This window comes from Macaca nemestrina, chromosome 10, assembly GCF_043159975.1.
Source record: "Macaca nemestrina isolate mMacNem1 chromosome 10, mMacNem.hap1, whole genome shotgun sequence".
NCBI lineage: Eukaryota > Metazoa > Chordata > Mammalia > Primates > Cercopithecidae > Macaca > Macaca nemestrina.
The window spans coordinates 127,601,978-127,620,118 of record NC_092134.1 but is presented as its reverse complement, the minus strand read 5'-3'; the positions used below and the strand labels follow the sequence as shown (position 1 = coordinate 127,620,118).

The 18,141-nt window shown below is 36.9% G+C and overlaps 1 protein-coding gene across 3 annotated transcripts in view; it reads left to right on the top strand.

Annotated features, from left to right (window-relative positions):
* The first annotated feature begins 586 nt into the window (after positions 1 to 586).
* ATF7I (activating transcription factor 7 interacting protein) overlaps positions 587 to 18,141 on the top strand; it is a 135,038-nt gene continuing 117,483 nt past the window's right edge. For 2 of the 3 annotated variants that reach the window (XM_011741760.2, XM_011741717.2), the window contains exon 1: positions 587 to 738. The gene's annotated coding sequence lies outside the window, so the exon portion shown is untranslated. The remainder of the gene's footprint in view (positions 739 to 18,141) is intronic. The other variant, XM_071072174.1, reaches the window with a different exon arrangement.

The window sequence follows — 18,141 nt, the reverse complement described above, 5'->3', positions numbered from 1 at the left end:
TACTTCCTGTGGAATTCATTAAAGGCCGACTCCCAGCATGAAATTGAATGAATGGGATGAATACAACTTCTAGTGAGAGAGTATGATAAAAAGTGCTTGCTCTGTTACCGAGCAACTGAAAAAAAACTTTTTTTTTTCATTCCATCATTATTAATACAATTCAAAGTACATTCTGTGAATTTAAAACATAAATGATGAATAAATCAACATACTCCTGGCTTTTTTGAAAATTTTTCCCTCTGCTCTTTAACTCTCACCTACCTCCTTCCTTCTTTCTTTTCTAAGCCTCATAGAGGGCGCTCACAAAGTGCTACTTATTGATTGAAGAAGCTCCACTCAAAAAACACACCTCACACTGCAACTGAGAGACGCAGCGCCACCACCTCGGGCTTCCTTCTCTTTTCCACGCAGGAGGCGGGGCCAATTTCCCTCATTCAAATAAAAAACCAGAATTTGCATGGGGAATGGCTAGTCCTTGAGCTTATTGGCTGATAGCACAGTGGGCGGGGTACATATCACGAGCCCGGAGCCCCGCCCACAATAATTTGCATAACGGCCCCGGCGCGTGCAAGGGAGAAGCGGGTTTGTTTTTGAATCTGCGGAGGCGGCGGCGGTGGCAGCGGCGGCGCGGAGACTGAAGCGCGCGAAAAGCTGAGGCGGCAACGTCGGGGACGGCTGCGCGGGACGGCTCTGTAGGAAGGAACTTGGTTCCCCCTCCCTCAGCTTCCGCCCCAAAAGGTATATGTGAATCCCAGGGGCTGTTAAAACCACAGTTTCTTAAATTACTATTGTATTTCTGAGGAGTCAAGACCGCATTATGGCGGCTGCGGGAGTTGTGTTTGCGCCTGCGCGGTTGCGGAGCTGCGGGCGGCGCTGCATAGGAGCACGTGATCTTGCGGGGTCGGGCTCTAGCTGCAGTTGTGCAGCTGGCGGGGCGGTGGCTGCGCAAGCGCAATATTCATTTTCGAGATCTAATGTTCTTGTTGGACGCCATTTGGGTTCTAGATTTAATTTTCCTCGTTCTTGAGGGGTTTCTTTGTGTTACCCTTAAAATCTCACATTTTTCAAGAAAAACATTTCTCTAATGTTGTACTCCTGGGCCGACCTCAAGCTCTTCTCTGTTTTTTCGATTTTTTGAGAAGCTGTGGACTTAATTTTCTGTGAAACTGATTGTCTTTTTTGGTTCTTGATTATAATTTCAGTTTTAAAGTATTGCTGGATTGAGGTTTATATTTAGGGTGGTAAAGATCAGCACCTAGTGGTGTTCTCACGGGAAGTGCATTTATTTGGACTGCATATTTGCAAATACATTTTTAACCCTATTTTTACCTGTTGTGTTATGAATGTGTGGAATGTTTACAAAACAGAAAGAACTTTAGTTTTGGGAATATTGGGGGAAAGGGAATAGTGGAAGAAATTACAGTGTGATCGAAAATGAAATCCCAATCTGAGGATTATTTTGGTTTTAAATATTTGATCCTAAGTAAATGAAGTTTTAATTTTGATCAGTTTGTATGTTTCTGGGCATTTGGATTTTACATGTTTTAAGTTCTTTAGGTGACTTGTTCATTACTGCTTCAGCTAGATAATTGTTGCTTTTTAAATTAATCAACTCTTTTTCTTAGCATTTTTGTTTGCTATGATATGTAAGCTATAACATTTATTTGGTAAATTTTTCTGATGCAGAATTCTAGAAAGAACATCCATTACCCTGAGGCCTCTTTGAGGAAAGTGGACCATTAATAAAAAAAAAAAAATCTGTTCTTTTAAACACTATACTGTATACATGTGTGTTAGATGCAGCTGTGTTTGATTTTTTTAATTGTAAGTGTGTTCCTGGTTTTATTAATAGTTTTTTTAGGGAAAGTAATTATAAATATGCTACTGATTAGTTTAAAATGGTAGTGTCAACTATAGTTAAATCTTACGTAACACATCTGGGGGAAGTTATATAAGATTTGTTATGATTCTCCCGTTGTGCAAATTCTTTCTTACTAGGCAAAAAAAAATGCAAATGTTTTCCGTAGATTTCATCTGTGGCTCATATATACAACAACTGGTTTCTTGGTTGGTTATAACTCTTTAAGTTTGAATCAGTCTACTGTCAAATGAAGACGTGCCTTTTGCTTTATAATCTCTGTTAATTTAGGGAAATTTTTATTGCCTAAAACAAATGCCATTAGTAAATATTAACTAGATGTAATTGAAAGTAATACTTTTGGTTGGTGGATTTTTAAATGACGTCACATATGAGATAGAATGGAGTTAGGAAAGATTCTTCTTTTTTTCTCAACAGAATATTTGACCTGATGTAGTTCCTGAATCTCTAAGGTCCTGTACACACAAAGTATATTTAGAGGACAGTTGTGTAATTTTCTCGCTTTTATGTTTCTGGGGTGGTTACCTAGCAGCCCCTTTCTACCACATGCTATTTCAGGCATTTTAGAGTAGAAAATACACATAAATGTTTAGGTTAACAAAAGAACTTTGATCTTAGGGCATGGTACACCTTACATTTCCAGAAAAATGAAATACTTTGGTGTATATATTTAAGCGTATGTTTTCATTTGAATATACAGATGATTGCTTCTCAGGTTAATATTGAAGGTAGTAAGAGGTATTTGAAAATACTCGAATATGAAGAACATTTCTTGATGGGACAATTTTGATGTCATGTTTCTTACAAGGCAGATATAACCATATAAACTTAATAAGATTAATTGCCTGAACACCAACTATTAGTTTATTAGTACTTTGTTGATAACAAGTGTATTTTAAAATTTTAGTTTGGTGGTTATGATGCCACAAAATTTTGACACACATCCAACGTATGTAACTATTAAGACTAGGTTACTCCAGGAATGAATACCAAGTTACTGAAGTTATTTGAAATCTTTGTGGTTTTGTAAATTTAAGATTTTGTATGTAGTTTAGAAAAGACAGATTTGAATTATTAAATAAGTAGAACTATTTTTGCTTTAAATTAGGATTTGCATATGTGATAAATGTATTTAAATATTTTTAAACTTACTCATTATAGAACATTTGGAAAATGTTGAAAATTAATTAACAATGCTTAGAAATAACCACTCTGAAGGTATTGGTGATTTGTGACTTCACTTTTCCATGGTTGAGCAATCTATAAATGTTTATTAATTAGTTTTTCATTGGTACCATAATTTCATTTCTACTCTTTTAATGTTATGAGTGTCTTCCCATTAATTCTTCTAAAATATGTTTCATGGTTACATGATACTCTATTGTAATATCCCACATGATCAAATATTCTTTTTAAACACGTTTTTAAATGGTTACATATTATTATCTTTAAGAAGAATGTACTGTGACTTATTAAACCTTTCATTTTTTGTTTCCTGTTTTGCTTGTTGCTCATTTCTCTATTAAAAATAATGCTACAGTGAACATTCTTGTACTATACCTCAGAATATTTCTTTGAAATTACTTTCAAAGGACTTTTAAAGTAATTTGCAAAATTGATAAAAACTTTTTTTTGGAAAGCATTTTTTATCATATTCAATACCACCATCTTATGGGTGAAAAATAGCGGCTCATTAACTTTTTTTGATAACTAATGAAGTTGAATTTGTTGTTGTTTTATGTGTGCATTTTTTTTTCATTTTCTGTGAGTTAGCTGTTTGGCTTTTTGTATATTTTTCTATGGTGAGTGTTACTGTTTTTCTTATTTGTTAGTAACAGCTACTTATGGCTTTGAGGTCCTTAGCTTTTAATATTTGTCACAGTAATTTTAAAATTACCTTTTAAAGGGTTTATGATTTTATATGTTAAGAAGTTTTGCATTTTTATGTTGTAAAATCTACTGCTTTTTTTTTTTTTTTTTTTTTTTTTTGAGATAGGATCTTGCTCTGCTGTGCATGCTGAAGTGCGGTGGCAGTGATCTCTGCCCACTGCAGCCTCGACCTGCCAGGCTCAAGCAATTCTCCCACCTCTGGAGTAACTGAGACTACTGGTGAAGGCTATCACACCCTGCTAATTTTTTTATTTTATTTTATTTTTTTATAAACAAAGTCTCATTATGTTGCCCAGGCTGGTCTTGAACTCCAGGGGTCGAGAGAGTTTCCCACCTCAGCCTCCCAGAGTGCTGAGATTACAAGCATGAGCCACCATGTCCAGCCTGCACTGCCTTTTTCCTTTGTGATTTCTACAGCACTTGTCTGCCTAGAAAATATTACCTGTTGTGAGGTGAATTACATATTTATATTGTATTTTATTATTACTGTTTTTTGGGGTGGAGTCTAGCTGTGTCTCACAGGCTGGAGTGCAGTGGTATGATTTTGGCTCACTGTAACGCTCCACCTTCTGGATTCCAGCGATTCTCCTGCCTCAGCCTTCCAAGTAGCGGGGATTACAGGCGTGCATCACCACGCCCTGCTTTTAGTAGAGACAGGGTTTCCCCATGTTGGCCAGGCTGGTCTTGAACTGCTGACCTGAGGTGATCCGTCTGCCTTGGCCTCCCACAGTGCCGGAATTAGAGGTGTAAGCCACCGTGCACAGCCTTGTTCATGTGTTTTGTTAATTTTTTTACTAGAACTTTTTCTGGAAGTTTTAATAAACTTAAAAAATACTCTTACATCTATGTGGACATGTCTGTATTTTGACATATTTTGTGTTAAGATAAGTTACTAATTTCCATTTTTTTCAGATATCTAGTTTCCATAGACTTGATCCATTTCTTATTGGTTTGGTTGCTAACTTACGAGCTAGATTTGAGCAAACAATTCTGATTCATATACTAGGAATATTTAACCTGGGGTCCATTGGCCTCTAGGGGTTCTACCGATCCCTCGATATTTGATATACACCATTTTTTGTGAGTCTGTGTGTGTGCATTTTTTTCCCCCCCAAGATGGAGTTTCGCCCTTGTTGCCTAGGCTGGAGTGCAATGGCACGATCTCAGCTCATCGCAACCTCTGCCTCCCAGGTTCAAATGATTCTTCTGCCTCAGCCCCCCGAGTAGCTGGGATTGCAGGCATGTGCCATTACGCCCTGCTAATTTTGTATTTTTGGTAGAGACGGGGTTTCTCCGTGTTGGTCAGGCTGGCTCGAACTCCCTACCTCAGGTGATCTGCCTTCCTCAGCCTACCAAAGTGCTGGGATTACAGGTGTGAGCCACTGCGCCTGGCCTCGTATGTGCACTTTTCTGGGGAAACAGTGACAGCTTTCATTAGCTTCTCAAAAGAACATATAATACATAGTTTAAACAGAGATTGACAATGACTGTATCTGGGCCTTATTCTTAGAGCATTATTGCATTGTTTTATTTGCTGTAGGATTGTACACAATTTAAATATGTGTTTGTAGTGCTATATCCTATATAAAATGCAGTAGCCACTCACAAGTCCATTTTACAATTTTTTTAGCTAATTGTGGCTGTTTTTGCAGATGAACTTTAGGTTCATTTGGTTAATTAAGAAAAGAAAAAGCTAGCTAATGGTTTTGGTTACAATTCCATTAAATTTACATTGGGTGAATTTATAACCTTATACTATTTTTTTTTTAAATTCATGAGTATTACACCCTTCCTGTAGACTACCAAAATGTACTATTTGCTAGGAACTCTGGGAGAATTTGTGGTATCTGTGACTTTTCAGGAAGATGTTTTCTTGGTGCAGCTATAATTTTAGTAGAGATGAATTAGGAGATGATATAAGATTATATTTCTGTTTTTAATCTGCCTTAGGACATGATGACATAAAAATAGTGTCAGTATGAAGTTAGACATGGTAAAAATAAGTCGCAAAGTAAAGTATTGTACAATATTTGAAATCAAAATCCTTTTTTCTTAAACAAAGACAATTTGAAAAGGTACCTTATTCCTTTTCTGGCCACAGTGGACCTTAATCTCATAATAAAGATAAAAATTTTTTATTTTAATTTCCTTAGTATCATTAAATTATTATATTTTCTCATAAGGATATTTCCCTAATTATTAGAATAAGTTTATTCTTCATTAAATCTCTTTTTTATGCTGATTGCATTGAAAAAGATTATCTCCATTAATAAGGGTGTATTTCAGCTGTAATTCTACTATCTTAAATAATTGATTCAAGAGTCAGTTTATTGCCAAAATATCATTTTTATTGAACTAAACTTGTAAATTAGCAGAGGCATGAAAAGAAGAAATCAAGGAAATATAGAACTCTAATGATAAAATATTATTGGCTTTATGAAAATAAATCTGGAAACTAGATATAAAATATTAAGATATTTCCTTTAGTGGAACTCTCTTTTAAAATTCTTGCATGTTTGACCTTATATTTTATTAGAGAGGCCAAGACTATTTAAATGTTGCTTTGCCATGTTCTTTCTCAGATTGTCCTGCCATCCACAGAGTAAATCAGGGGCTTCTCCAGGCATTTTAATTTGTTGAAAACAAAACTAAGTTATTTATCGATGATTTCATCTTGTGTGGTGGAAACCATTTTGTATTGGAGACAGAGTGAGTGCTGGGGAGCATTTTCAGTTAAGAATGAGTAGATCAGGGCTGCTAGTGCTTGTTTATATGGTGTGAATGTTTTCAATTTTAAGTTTCGATCATTTGGATTTTAGAATCTTTAAGAGGATGACTCCGGTACCTCAGTCACTTTTCAAAAAAATGCCAGAGGCCTAAGGGAACTGTTATCTTCCTGAGATTCTTTATAGTTGACCTATATGAATATGAGAATCTGTGAAATGAAGATGACTTATTAAACCATCAGAAATATGCACTTATTCATGTCTGCAGTTTTCCATTGCTCAGAGTATTACAAGAAACATTTTGTGTTCTTTTATATCCAATAACTGGTAGTAACTAGCTGTGTTTAGGAGAGAGGATCCCTTTGTATGATGGTGATGTGAGGTAGTAATGCCATAATGTCTTACTATATATGATCCGTTCTCCCTATCTTTGTTGTTCGTATAGCCCTATGCTACTTGGGGGAAATATTATCTGGTTTGGTACCTAGAAATTATGTGTCCATCACTCCTGGCACTTTAACATTCTAATAAGAAATTTGATTTGTATGTTAGAATAGTTATCCTCAGAACTGTCAAAGCTGTAAAAGGAACTTTCTTTGGTTCAGTAATTCTCAATGATAATGCCTACCATTTTGTAGTAGGATAAAGCTAAAAGATGGAAAGGGAATCTGCTGTTTTGAGGACCAGGAGACTTTGATGGAACATTAAAGAATGACTTGACTGCTGCAACTCATTCCCAGCTAAGGCTTTGGAGCCTTAGATGTATATCTGCCCTGTTACTCTTATTAGATAGAATGTCATAGGAAAAGAAAGAAATAGTAAAAAGCATAAGGGAAAAGAGGGACCACTTTTGAACTCTTTTGTTTCCTTTTAGGTGATAAATGTCTGAAGTGAATTCAATTTGAGTAAAAACTAAGCTGCCACAGTATAGGAGACTCCATTTCTGTTGTTTAAAGATGATAACGTGTTTTTTTCTTATGTAACCATACAAAGTAAGACTGTTTAGAGTTGATAAGTGATTTTGCCTTAACATATGGCTTCCATCACTAGCGGAAACATGATTACTCTCTAGTTCTACTAGCTAGAGGCAAGGAAGAAAGAACAATGGGAGTGCATACTCTTTTGAGAGCATGATATGGAAGTGGCACATAGCACTTTGACTCATAGTTTATGTGTGATCATTTAGTCATTGGGACATATTTAGCTGTGAAAGGAAGTCTGGGAAATATATCTAGCTGGATAATCATATACTTAGCTAAAACTAGAGAATGTTATAAAAGAGAAATGGATATTAATGAATAGCATTTTCTGCTATATAAGGAATTGGGAGAAGTGGTTTCAAAGTACTTCATAATTTGATACTGAAAACTATTTCTCTGTTTTAAGATTTAGGTTCAGTTATAGTATAACTCTGTATGTCTTCCATTGAAATGGTATTTTGGGGGTTTTGTGTTCGTGATTTGTGACTGGGGTCCCAGTTATTATAAATATTTATATTTGATAGAATTCTCCTCCTCTCTGCTTGCTACTGAAAACATTAAATTATGATTAGTTTTGCGAGATTTGGAATTCCTAATTTTTAAAACTCAGTGTAGTATTTTTGAACTTTACAGGTTAACTTGCTTAGTTCAAAAGGACTGTAGATGAATTAAGTGACAAATGTTTGAATAGTTTATGTTTGCATTATTTTATACAGATTATTTTTTTCTCTTTATAACTGTATGTATAAAATACACATTTTCCGTGATGGAAAATGTGACTTTTTTTTTTTTTTTCTTTTTTTAGTTGAGACTAGGGTCTCACTCTGTCAGCCAGGCTGGAGTGCAGTGGTGTGATCATGGCTCACTGTAACCTTGACCTCCTGGGCTCAAGGGATCCTCCTGACTCAGCCTTCTAGGTAGTTTGGACTACAGGCACATGCCACCATGCCCAGGTAATTTTATAATTTTTTTCTGTGTGGAGATGGGGGTCTTGCCATGTTGCCCAGTCTGGTCTTGAACTCCTGGGCTCAGGCAATCCTCCCCTCTTGGCCTCCCAAAATGTTGGGACTACAGGTGTGAGTCACTGTGCCTGGCCAAAAATGTGACTTCTAGGAGCATTGTAATATACACTGGTAAAAAGATTGTGGTTGTAAATCCTCTGCACATAGGCAAAACTTAACTGATCAATAAGTAAATAGTTAAAAGTAGCTTTCTATGGAATATGACAAGTAAAACAAGAGATGTTTTTATAGGGTACAGAAAGTGGTGAGAGTGTTGGAAGGATATCAAGGAGATTTTATGGGAGTTGTATTTTAAACAATGAATTAGACAGATAATACTAGTAAAGGGAATAAATAGTATGTTCAAAATCTCAGAGGCCAGAAAGAAAGGTAGTGTGTTAGGAGAACTCTTAATAACTCTGTGATACATATCCTTGGTTTTTGTGAATAAAAGTCATAATTGCCATGGCACCCACATAATATGCCTAATAAAGCATGTTGTTACTCTCAGCTGGAAATTCTTTATTTTCCCTTTGCTTTACTTTATATATATATTTAAAGGCATTTATTCCTTTCCACTTTTATGTTTATAGTTATTTGTGTAGTACTTTATAAGCTTCCTGGGGTTAGGAATCATATCTTATTGATATACCTGACAATTTTTTAAGACAAATTCTTTCCAAGGTATGATAAGACCACTATTAAAAGTATAAGATTGCTTTCTACAGTATCAAAGTATTAATATTCAATAAATACTTGCTTATCAAAAGAATAAAATTCCTACGTTTTAGGTGGAGGTGAAAAAAAGGGAATAAGATATTCTAATTATTTTCTTTTATTTAACTCATTATCCACAGATGTCAGAACTTTTTTTAAAATCAGACATGTAATTTACTCAAATGGCAAATACCCACATGATAAATTGTCATATGGGAAGATTTGACAGGCACTTTATGTATGAAAAATTATAAATAGTCAGTTTTAGGAAAAAAAAATCTTCAATGTCATTCATTAAGAACCAGAAGAAAATTGAGAAAACAAGGAAGCACCTTTGCTTGCTTATTAGTAAAAAGTTTCTAAAATATGACTGTGAAGAGCCTGCATATATAAATTAATAAGGGTTTGAGGAAAAGATGGAATGATATTATTTTGTATTTTAGGTTTGTATAATCTTCTTCCCCCACCAAACTGACTTTAAATGATTTAAACGTTGAAAGATAAAAGTAAATAAATAAATGAAGAAAGAAAAGAAGAACAAAAGAAAAGTCAAAGAATTTTCCTAAAATCAGTTAGTTACACAGTGAAGTGGAAAGAACAGTAGTTTGGTATTGGGACCTGGGCAATTAGTGTCTCCTCTCAGTGTTCTTTATCTTTAAAATGTGGAGTTACCTCCTACAGGGTAACGTTTTGAGGGTTAAATACGATTAGATATATAAAATGCTTAGCATCTGTGCCTCACACATATCTCTAGTTTTAATCAATCGGTGAATCAATTAGTCATTCATGAATATTTATTAAGAAGCAACTATGTGCAGGGAGCCCTGCAATGCAGGGAGATTTATAGAAAATAATATTCTTGATTTCTGGAGCTAGAATTTAAATGCATTTAAAAAGTAACTTGGAAAGGTGGGTTTCATAATACCACTCACTAGTAAGGTAAATAAGCATTTGGGAAAGTAGTTTACTTGTAAAGGTTTGTGATGGAGACCAGTTTTAGGACTGACTCATTTAAAAACAAATGGGTATTTAAAGGGAAAAAAACCCACAAGATTACTAAATTCACTAAATTTACAGTAAACATCTTCCTGGTGAAAAAGCAGCCATTTTCTCACGTTAATTGTCATATCTGCAAGGTTTGGCAGTGTTCATCCTTGGCAAAGTTAGGGATGAAGACATTTTGGGCACTAAGTCCACATAGAATTACTCCTTGCTCTCCTTTTAAAAAATCTGCTGGACGTGTTCACTCAAAATTGATACCAAGTATCATTTTTCATCGATAGCCCTTCCTTGAAATCAAGCTGCAGCCTCTTAAGGCATAGATTTGGCCATAAAGTTTGTTAAATGATTTTCTGAATTGGTATATTTTCATGTTTTCTTTGGCCATTTGAGTCACATAGGTCTATTGAGGTATTGACCTATGATGTAGTAAGACATCCCTATTGTGTGCTTAACAAAACTATGTCCATTTGATATGAAGGTAAGAGTTAACCTCTGTATGGATGTTTTGTGAAGTACTATAATTGACTTATTTATTTATTAGCTTGTCTCCACTATCAGAAACCAAGTCATCTGACTTATCTCAATGAACTTTCTTTCATCTGCAGTACCTATAATTGTAGGGTATCTTGGGGTTTGCTGAGATTCCCACATTTATCAGTATTCCAGGTTTTTTGGAAGATACTATTCTTTATTCCCTTCAAAGCTTGGAATCTATAAGCTATAGAAGAGATACTAAATTGATTTCTCGTGAAGATTTAGTAGGCATGATTTCTATATTTAAGATGCAGTCCTTGGGAGGCTGAGGCAGGAGAATCGTTTGAATCTGGAAGGCAGAGTCTGTAGTGAGCCAAGATTGCGCCACTGCGCTCCAGCCTGGGCGACAGAACAAGACTCCATCTCAAAAAAAAGTAAAAAAGATGCAATTTTTGTTCCCTGTCATACCTAATTAAAGGAAATTTGTGCTTATTTATTTATTTGTTTGTTTGTTTTTTGAGACAGTGTCTTGCTCTGTTGCCCAGGCTGGAATACAGTGGCATGATCTTGTCTCACTGCAACCTCTACCTCCCAGACTCAGGCAATTCTTGTGCTTCAGCCTCCCGAGTATCTGGGATTATAGGCATGCACTATCACGCCCTGCTAATTTGTGTATTTTTAGTAGAGATGGGGTTTCACCATGTTGGCCAGGCTAGTCTCGAACTCCTGACCTCAAGTGATCTGCCCGCTTCGGCCTCCCAAAGTGCTCTGCTTATAGATGTGAGCCACTGAGCCCAGCCTGAAATTCATTTTTAAATTTCACATTTCCAGTGTGGTTATGGTTACAAATTTGATTTATCCAATTTTTTTTTTTTTTTTGAGACAGAGTCTCACTCTGTCACCCACGTTGGAGTGCAATGGTGCAATCTCGGCTCACTCCAATCTCTGCCTCCTGGGTTCAAATGATTCTCCTGCTTCAGCCTGCCGAGTAGCTGGGATTATAGGCGCCCACCACCACACCAAGCTTATTTTTCTGTTTTTAGTAGAGATGGGGTTTCACCATGTTGGTCAGGCTGGTCTTGAACTCCTGACCTCAAGAGGATCACCTCAGGTGATCCACCTGCCTCAGCCTCCCAAAGTGCTGGGATTACAGGCATGAGCCACCGTGCCTGGTCTGACTTACCCAATTTTACCCTGGTAGGAAGGAGAACAGATTCTTACTGAAACTGTGTAAACTGAGTCATAAAAAGTAAAAAGATTGAGTTATGATACTTCATACAATATTCAATAATTGTTCTAAGCAGTCTCTGGACAAGGCTGAACAACATATTCTGTATTTTTCTTTTTTCTTTTTTTTTTTTTTTTGAGACGGAGTCTTGCTCTGCCGCCCAGGCTGGAGTGCAGTGGCCGGATCTCAGCTCACTGCAAGCTCCGCCTCCCGGGTTCACGCCATTCTCCTGCCTCAGCCTCCCAAGTAGCTGGGACTACAGGCGCCCGCCACCTCGCCTGGCTATTTTTTGTATTTTTTAGTAGAGACGGGGTTTCACTGTGTTAGCCAGGATGGTCTCGATCTCCTGACCTCGTGATCCGCCCGTCTCGGCCTCCCAAAGTGCTGGGATTACAGGCTTGAGCCACCGCGCCCGGCCTTTTTTTTTTTTTTTTTGAAATGGAATCTTGCTGTGTCGCCCAGGCTGGAGTGTGGTGGCACGAACTTGGCTCATCGCAACATCCGCCTTCAGGGTTCAAGCGATTCTCCTCCATCAGCCTCCCGAGTGGCTGGGATTAAAGGCACATGCCACCACGTCCAGCTAATTTTTGTATTTTTAGTAGAGATGAGGTTTCACCATGTTGGCCAGGCCGGTCTCCAGCTCGACCTCAGGTGATCTGCCTGCCTCGGCCTCCCAAAGTGCTGGGATTACAGGTGTGAGCCTCCATACCCGGCCCGATATTCAGTATTTTTCTATAGAATCATTCATAAAATGTTTTTGGTGGCTTCTTTAGCTTATAACCTATATTAAAACCTTTCACAGGATGTTTTTTCCCCTGATCTCTGAGGGGGAAAGATACTACTATTTCTATAAAGTACGCCTTAAGTTGGAGGTTAGAGATAGATTGAGAAGAAAGTATTCTTCTCTTATGACTATTTAAAATAAAACATTAACCACAATTAAATCATTCATTTAGTCTTAGGTAATTCTTGTTTTTTTGATCTTGTGTTAAGCAACCTACTTACACAGAATTGACTGGTCTGTAGAACATAACCATGAAAATCATGATCCATTCCCTTGATACAGTTATGACAGTTGTTGATTCATGATGTCAGCTTTATACCAGGATGCCTGCATCTATGAGTCTCTTCCATGTAAATAGTAATAGTTAAGACGATTTGGTACAGTTACTAATAATCTTTTGATGTTTATTTAAAAGACTTAATTTATAAGACACATTTCCTCAGGTAGGTGGCAGCAAAAATCTTGACTCATGTTTAGTTCTTGAGTGTCACTGCTTCTGTGTGGCCTAGTTGCTCACCTCATCTTGTATACAACTGTCATCTGTATAATTTTATTCACCATTGATACAGTTTGGATCCCTATCCCCACCCAAATCTAATGTTAAATCATAATCCTCTATGTTGGAGGTGGGGCCTGGTAGGAGATAATTGGGTCATGGGGTGGATTTTTCATGAATCGTTTAGCACCATCCCCCTTGGTACTGTCCTCCGCAGTAGTGACTTGAGTTCTTGTGAGATCAGGTCATTTAAATAGTGTGTAGCACCTCTTTTCTTTCTCTCGTTCTCGCTTCTGCCACGTGATGTGCATGCTCCCCCTTTGCCTTCCATCATGTTTGTAAATTTCCTGAGCCCTCACCCTGAGAACCCAAGCAGATACCACTGTACTTCCTGTACAGCCAGCAAAACTGTGAGCCAATTAAACTTCATTTCTTAATAAGTTACCCATTTTCAAGTATTTCTTTATAGCAGTGCAAGAATGGACTAATACAACCGTTAGTGAAGATTTCCTTACCTATCTTCTAGGACCCTTGTTTTCCAAATGCTTTGTCTTTTTATCGACTTATTCTGTCCTTGGCAGGAGAATTCTTAGAATTTTCCCTGCTGGTAGAAAGCTACACATTCTCCAGTAGCTTTTTGAGAAAGGGTGCATGGGAGATACAGGTTTTAAAGACCATGCATGTTTGAAAAATATCATTCTATATTTTCATGCTTGATTGATAGTTTGGCTGGGTATAGAATTCTAGGTTGAAAGTCTTTTCTTTCAGAATTTTAAAGACACTGCTCCATTATTTTCTTCCTACTATTATCACCACTGAGAAATCTGAAGCCATTCTGATTTCTCCTCTCAGTGGAAGCTTATAGAATTGATTATTAGTCTTTAGTCTTATGGCATTTCAATGGAACGTGCCCTTGTGTGGATCTGTTTGTTATGGTCTGCTGGCATACTTTGGGCTCTTTTGGTCTGGAAATTCTTGCCCTTCAACTCTGGAAAGTTTTCTTAAATGATTTCATTGGTGATGTCTGTGTGTGTGTGTGTGTGTGTGTGTGTGTGTGTGTGTGATTCCAATTTGAATTTTTTGAATGGATACTCCAATTGTATCTTTTCTTCTGATTTATAATTTTGCCTTTTTGCTAAGGTTGGTTTCTTCAGCTTTATCATCCAGTCCTTCTATTGAGTTTTTCATTTTTTTCTATCATGTTCTTAATTTTCATTCCTTTTCTGTAGCATTGTATTCTTCACTCAAGAATATAACATCTTGTCTGCATATATTAATTTTTTTTGAAGTTTTCTTATTCCTGCATAGTCTATTGCTTCATGTATTTTTTTTTTGCTTTCGTTTTTCTTTGGTTTCTGTCATGTTGGAAACTTTTCTCAATTGCCTTTCTTAGCTAACTGCATAATGTGATGTGGAAGATTAAAAAGTTGATTGCCTTATCTAAATTGGACAGTTTTAAACTTCCCTTTAGGCTGATCTGGGTGAGCCATTTTGGGAGAGTTCTCCAGAGACCTTAGGTCTTAGGTCTTGTGCTGGTCAGACACCCCCAGAGAATAGTCTTCCATTTTTATAAATAGAGAAATAGGCTCTGATTGCCAGCACTCTGGGAGATTCATGAAGAGGACTAGGGATCTCTGCAGTCTGGACTTGGTCCTTCTCTTTTTGATATGGTACTCTTAGTTTTTTGGTTTTTTTTCTAGACAGAATCTCACTCAAGCTCAGGCCGGAGTGCACTGGCACGATCTTGGCTCACTGCAATCTCTGCCTCCTAGACCAAGGGATTCTCCTGTCTCAGCCTCCCGAGTAGCTGGGATGACAGGTGTGTGCCACCACGCCCGGCTGTTGGCCAGCCTGGTCTTGAACTCCTGACTTCAGTTGATCTACCTGCCTTGGCCTCCCAAAGTGCTGGGATTACAGGCATGAGCCACCGTGCCTGGCCAGATACTCTCATTTTTAACTGCAGATATTGTCTTCAGACTTTTGTTAGGGTTGGGAGGAGCAGATAGTCACTGTTAAATGTGTTTGGTAAAGGCATCTAAGATATCTTTCTGCTTCTTAAACAACAGTCACCATTTTGGCCATTTTATCCTTCTCTCTGCTCCCTTCACTCTGACTTTCAAAGGTGCTTAGTAGTTCTACTTCCTATGATTTTTCAGGTTTCTGCCAGGTAAATTGGATTGGTTCTTAACTTGTTACCACTGCAGCTTGGAATATTGTGTTTTAGAGATTGCTACGTTAGTTACAGCTGGTCCTGCTTATTTATTTATTTATTTTTGAGACCAAGTCTCACTCAGTCGCCTAGGCTGGAGTACAGTAGCTTGATTTCGGATCACTGCAGCCTCCACCTCCCAGGTTCAAGCAATTCTTGTACCTGAGCCTCCCTGAGTAGCTGGGACTAAGGTGCGCCACCACACCTGGCTGATTTATGTATTTTAGTAGAGATGGGGTTTTGCCATCTTGGTCAGGCTGGTCTGGAACTCCTGGCCTTGAGTGGTCTGCCCACTTTGGCCTCCCAAAGTATTGGGATTACAGGAGTGAGCCATCACGTCTGGCCAGTCCTGCTTATTTTTCAGCTTCCCAAATCTTTGTGGCTGTTACCTTTTATTTCTCTCTGTTTTTTAGGATTTATGCCTAAAAAAAAAAACCAAAAAAAACTTTATTGTAGTTTTAGTGGGATTTGAGGGAGTGAAATTAGGTGTTCTTAGTTCATCATCTTAATACCATTCTAACATGCGTTTTAGATTTTAATATGTGTAATGTTAATAATAACTTACAATTAGAGCATCTTAATTAAATAAACAAAACATATATTTCCTCTCAACCAAATACAGTGAAACTTTTTCTTTAGATGCTATAGTTTTCAATAATTTGCATATGCAAAGTTTTCAAATAGCATAATATATAAAAAAATGTAATGGTTGACTAGAGTTAATTCTAGTTGTTTTTTTTTTTTCTTTCATTACTAATTATGTGACTCCTGGCAAATGATTACATTCACTGGTCTTAAAATTTGAGATTGTAGCACTCTTATTTTACATGGTCATTGTAAGAGGGAAATAAAAAAAAAATTGAATGCAGCTTGAGCAACATAGTGAGACATTATCTCTACAGAAACTTTTAGAAATTTGCCAGTTGTGGTGGTGTGCACCTGTGGTCCCAGTTAATCCAGAGGCTGAAGTGAGAGTCTCTTGAGCCCAGAAAGTTGAGGATGCAGTAAGCTGAGCCATGATTGCACCACTGCACTCCAGCCTGTCTACAAATAAACGAAAAAACAAAAAGACTTGTAAAAGTGCTGATTTTTAATTAGGAAAAGATTAAACATTGGATAGTCATGGAATTGTCTCCTGAACATTAGAAATTGGTTGCAAGTAGTTTTGCTTCTATAAATTAACAATGATTGGTCTCATTACAAATGACCCTATATAAAACAAATTTCTTGTAATCTGTGACATTATACAATCAAGCTGAATCTTGCTTTTTTAGTAATATTAATAAAAATTAAAAGTAAATCACTTAGGTTTCCTGTAGATTTTCTCAGAGTCATCTATCATAAGCACATAGTAGTTCCTATGTAGTTCCTGAAAAGTGCCCTACAAAAGTTATTTTTCCATCTTGGATTCTGAAGTGCAGATGTTTTTAGGCCAAGACTAAAATCTTAGTAGACATATTAGTTGACTACTTCTTAGAAAGTAGGAGTTGAGATCCTAAAAATGAAGGTTCTTTTGAGGTTTTTGTGGTAGAAACAAAAACACTGAGAATTTTAGCTCACTATTTATTGAGCAGATAACTGTGTTTTATCCTATGGAAGAGAATGGAAAATGAATTAAGATGTGATTTATATCCTTATATAAAGATTATTTGCATAAAGATACAAGTAATGAAATGTGGTAAGTATAATGATGATATGCGTAAAAGATATTGAGAGAGTAATGATACCTGGTTTGGGGATGTGCATAGTAAGGAGAGATTAAGGAAATAATTTTTAGTGATAGGGTAATATAGGTTGAATCATGTAGAGGATATATCAAGTAAACTATAATAGGATAGTTTCTTTGGGATAAAGATGCTGGCCTCGACACTTATTTTATCTGAATAACAGCCTAATTATTTTCCTTTTCTAAACTGTTTCATCAGACACAGAAACAGAACCAATGTGTGAAGGGATGGATGAAGCTCTGTCAGCTGGTACCAAGTGTTGTCTAAGTTGCATTTCTGCTTGTATCAGTTCTGTGCAATTTTATTGGAGAATTTTGGATTTTCAGATTAGGGATGTCCAACCTGTATTATTAGTAGCCAGCAGCTTTCTGTTGGTAGACTATGTTTAGATTAAGAAAAAAGTAGTCAGGATTTACATCGGAAAAGTATTTGGCAAGAGAAGGGAGGCTTGAAGAAGATATCATCCATTTGACAGTGAGTTCCGTAATTTAAATCTTTGTGGATCAGACTTCCTAAAAACAATTTCTTATATTCCAGAATGTAAGAAAGTGTTCATTAGGCAGCTCTGAATATTTTGGCTATTTGTACCTTCTTTCCCCGCCCCCCCAATTAAACATAGATTCCAGTGCTTACAGTAATATCAGTTCTATTCCAGCCTTTTTCAGTTTACCAAATCTTGCTTTTGCTTTTAATTATATTATTTATTTATTTATTTTTTGAGACAGAATCTGGCTTTGTTGACCAGACTGGATGGAGTGCAGTGGTTAAGTTCACTGTAGCCTTGAACTTCTAGGCTCAAGTGATCTTCCTGCATCAGCCTCCTGAATAGCTGGAACTACAGGTTCACATCACCACACCTGTTAATGTTTAAAATATTTTTTTTTGTAGAGAAAGAGATCTCGCTTTGTTGCCAGGCAGGTCTCAAACTCCTGGCTTCAGGAGAGCCTTCCGTCTCGGCCTCCTAGAGTGTTGGGATTATAGGCGTGAGCCACCATGCTTGGCCTAAGTCTTGCTTTTAATGAAGTCTT